The sequence below is a fragment of the Berghia stephanieae genome, chromosome 5, assembly GCF_034508935.2.
Source record: "Berghia stephanieae isolate SIO BIC M18660-M18661 chromosome 5, UCSD_Bste_1.3, whole genome shotgun sequence".
NCBI classification, from domain to species: Eukaryota; Metazoa; Mollusca; class Gastropoda; order Nudibranchia; family Aeolidiidae; genus Berghia; species Berghia stephanieae.
This window is the reverse complement of record NC_088364.1, coordinates 11,217,325-11,221,535: the sequence shown is the minus strand read 5'-3', so window position 1 is coordinate 11,221,535 and position 4,211 is coordinate 11,217,325. Positions and strand designations below refer to the sequence as shown.

The following is a 4,211-nucleotide window of genomic DNA, read 5'->3' as shown; positions in this document are numbered from 1 at the left end:
CGACCGGATAAATCACAGAAAACTATCTGTGTGCTACTTCTATGTTTATACTCTTTGGGCTTGTTGAGATACGGGGTAAGTCTCTATAAAAGAGCTATATTATTATCATCATCATCATCACCATTATTATTATTATTATTATTATTATATTCATATTATTATATTATTAGTTGTTATTGTGTGGTTGTTTATATATTATTATTATTATTATATTATTTTATTATTATTATATTATTATTATTATTATTATTATTATTATATTATTATTATTATTGTTATTATTATATTATTATTATTATTATTTATTATTAGGTTATTAGTAGTAATATAGTATTAGTATATAGTTATATTATATTATATATTTAGTAGTAGTAGTAGTAATAGTAGTAGTAGTAGTAGTAGTAGTATCATTCTCTCCTCTCTCTGTCATCTGTCTCTATCTTCTCTCTCTCTCTCTCTCTCTCACATACATTCTTTCTTCTCTCTCTCTGTTCTCTTTCTCTCTCTCTCTCTCTCTCTCTCTCTCTCCCTCTCTCTCATCACTCATCCTCTCACATACACTTTACACACACAAACACACACACACACATCCTCTCTCTCTCTCTCTCTCTCTCCTCTCTTCTCTCTCTCTCTCTCTCTCTCTCGCACAGAAAAAAAAAACCCCAATGTGCTTAGCAATAAATAGGCCACCTGCTGGAGAAAAATAAGCTCTTAAAAAAAAATAAATAACCCATGTACTTATCAATGATAATACCATGACTAGAAAATAACTGCTTAAAAAAAAAATAACCATGTACTTATCAATGATAATGATACGGACAGAATGATATCAAGAGCAGAGATTCATGAGTTTGACCTGAATATAATCTGGCCTGATTTTGAATTTTAAAAAAATAATAAAAGTCAGTATGAAAAATGCATTGAAAGACCCTTATCCATTAAAATCCTGGAGGCAAGATGGCGGCTTTTTGGGCATATACTCAGAAGAGATGTAAATAAACCAGCTAATAAAGCCATGAATACTGTTATGGACTTATACATAGAGTAACTCTAGGAAAGAGTTGCTCCCCTTTGTTATCAGCTAATTGATTTTAGTTACAACTTAATTAGTTATTATTCATTAAGTCCATTGTTAAGATATGACTTGTGCTTAACAAATATCAGAGTGAGATGCCCTAGAGAAGAATGCACTCTTTGTCCCTTACTTTCCATAGTTGAGTAACTTATAATATTTTACCTTCTTAAAATGTGACCCCTCGTCTCAAAACGGTATTATGTCGGAATGATTAAGATGCTGAAAATGGAGTTTATGGTCGGAAATATCAGCTTTGCAATGAGTTTGTATATTTTATTGAAGAGAATTGATGTCGTATCTTAGAATGGTAAATAGAAATAGTTCAAATTTTTGATCAGTTTAGATTTAATTCGGCTTTTTAGTATCTGGTTCATCCCGAAATAATACCGTTTTGAGGCACAAATGTTGTTGAGATATATTTGTATATACTCTAACTTATACACAGCACTAAACTGTTCTCTCACATATCACGTAACGCTTCTGAGTTGAGTGATTCCACAATATTAATCTGGGGTCCCGTTAAAAAATAGTCAGAGACGTCACAAGCCTTTATGTTTTGTTCTCACTAACGATTAACCAACTAAAAGTCAGGTACACAAGATTGTGTGTTGGTCTTAACTCGATGCAATGTGTGAACTCCTGCCAGCGCATTCAATCTATACACAATCTTTTTTCCCCATCTGACACATAATACAGGCAGACCACCCGTAAATACACGCCTCAATAACAACGCTCAAATAACAAAGAATTAAAATCAAAGGAAGACCTTACTAAATTATTAGCATCGTCAGCAAAAGACCGTGAACAGTGGAATGAAATGACACGGATGATTAGAGAGGCAGCCGAGGCGTCCCGATCGGATGATTAGGAAGCGAAAGGCCTTAAGTCAGTAAGTCATAATCTGGCCTAGTAATTGAATTCAATAGTCTGATGTCACGCCGCCCGGCAACGGCGGCCATCTTGGTTCTAAACAAAGAAAATAATTACTTTTTATTCTTCATGCTGGCTAAAACTTTTCAAATGTCTTGTGATCAGAATGTTTAAAAGTCAAAACATGATCAAATGTATGTTTTTTTTCCCCCCTCTGAATACGCTTTTACGCTCGCGGGGGAAATATTTCATACGGGCGTCCGCCATTGTTCCGATAGTTTAGAGCCAGTGTTACTAAGTTACCATGCGTCATTAGGAAGGAAGTGACGTTACGACTGTTGAAGAGTATTGATACTTACATTATGTAACCAATCTTATCTAACATGAAAGAATTTTTTTTGTCGAGATGAGTCCTAGTCTGTATGTTGAATTGTTATATTATATACGAATTATTATATTGTATACGAATTATTATATTATATACGAATTATTATATTATATACGAATTATTATATTATATACGAATTAGTATATTATATACGAATTATTATGTTATATACGTTTACAAAATCTGAATTGGAATAACCACTAGAATGGATGACAGTGGGATTTGATGCGTAAAAAGAAAATACTTTAAAACCAAACAAAACAAAAACAAACAAAACAATGAAACAAAAACGAAACACAACAGCAACAACAACACAAACAACACACACACAAACACTCAAACAAAGACATAAACAAAAAGAAAAGTACAAAAACAAAAACAAAGCAAACAAATAAATAAAATAAGAGAATGATAACCTAAACGCTCCAAGACCGAAAAACCTTAAAAACAAACAACACAAATGAAGAGTGAGAGAATGAGAGAGAAAGAAGACAAAGAAGAGGAAAGAAGAAGAAGAAGCTAGAAGAAAGTAGAAGAGAGAGAAAGAGAGAGAGAGAGAGAGAGAGAGAGAGAGAGAGAGAGAGAGAGAGAGAGTTTTGTGTGTGAGAGAGAGAAGAAAGAGATTGAGAGAGAGCGAGAGTTTGTGAAAGAGAGAGGAGTGTGTGTGTGTGTGTGTGTGTGTGTGTGTGTGTGTGTGTGAGTGAGAGAAGCGAGAGAATGAGAAGCGAGAGAACAGAAAAGAGAGAGAAAAGAGAGAGAGAGAGAGAGAGAGAGAGAGAGAGAGAGAGAGAGAGAGAGAGAGAGACGATCTACGGACGTTGACTGACGGCGTTTACCACTCGCCCTCTTGCCGAGGGGGCGGTTATGTGACGTCCCATGCTGACAACTTCAAAATCACTAAAAAGGAAATTACGTAAGTCTAAAATGAAGTTATTCCTCGACATTTTGGTGAATAAAACAACTTTAGAAATCACAATTTATATATATAATCATTGTCTAAATGTGTGGTTTAAATTTAGAATATGCATATCAATGAAATAGATTATTTTTATTCTTTCTGCGGAGAAATAACTCTTTAGCGGAATCAAAAAGTATGAAGTTGGCATCTTAGTAGGCGTGCGATTTAAATGTGACGAGCGGCTGTTCGGCTGTTTGTTCCCATGTCTGTCAGAAGTCAGAAGAAGCGTTTGTGACAACAAATTGTGTTGATATTGTGATTGTGGATGTACCCTGTATTACTCAAGGTAAGTTAAGTTCTTGATAGATAAATTTGTTATTGTTTTCGTATTAAATTTTACTCTCTGAAGAAAAGGTGTATTGATGCTATGCGTTTAGCTAAAAAAATCATAACAACCGTCAGCCGGGTATATTATAAGGCACCAACGCACAAAAATCTAGGTGTAGCATTACATGATTTTGTTATATATTCTGATTGATATAATTTTAATGAATGCCAATCATTAAAATGAGTATCGTCATTTTCGTTCCCCATCTATTTATTATGACACTGTTTCATATACACCGACGTACACATATTTTCAGGTCTGCTAACCTTGTAGCATTACATGATTTTGTTATATATTCTGATTGATATAATTTTAATGAATACCAATCATTAAAATGAGTATCGTCATTTTCGTTCCCCATCTATTTATTATGGCACTGTTTCATATACACCGACGTACACATATTTTCAGGTCTGCTAACCTTGCACACAATAGACACTTAGAACCACGCCTCTCGGACAATCGTCATAATGTTAACGATGACATTGATTGCGAAAAATTCGAACTACATAGGCTTTACGATCGATGGTATGTGCTTAATAAAATACCCACTGTTCTACCGCTTGAACCAAAACAGAAACAACGTGTAAAC

At 34.0% G+C, this 4,211-nt stretch overlaps 1 protein-coding gene across 2 annotated transcripts in view; it reads left to right on the top strand.

The window, feature by feature from the left end:
• The window catches only part of LOC144972401 (FAD-dependent oxidoreductase domain-containing protein 2-like), a 245,734-nt gene that overhangs the window by 120,450 nt on the left and 121,073 nt on the right, over positions 1–4,211 (top strand). The window contains exon 1 of one of the 2 annotated variants that reach the window (XM_078913549.1): positions 3,495–3,577. The exons of the other annotated variant lie outside the window; for it this stretch is intronic. The gene's annotated coding sequence lies outside the window, so the exon portion shown is untranslated. Of the gene's footprint in view, positions 1–3,494; positions 3,578–4,211 lie in introns of those variants that run through there. 2 annotated transcript variants of the gene reach the window in all.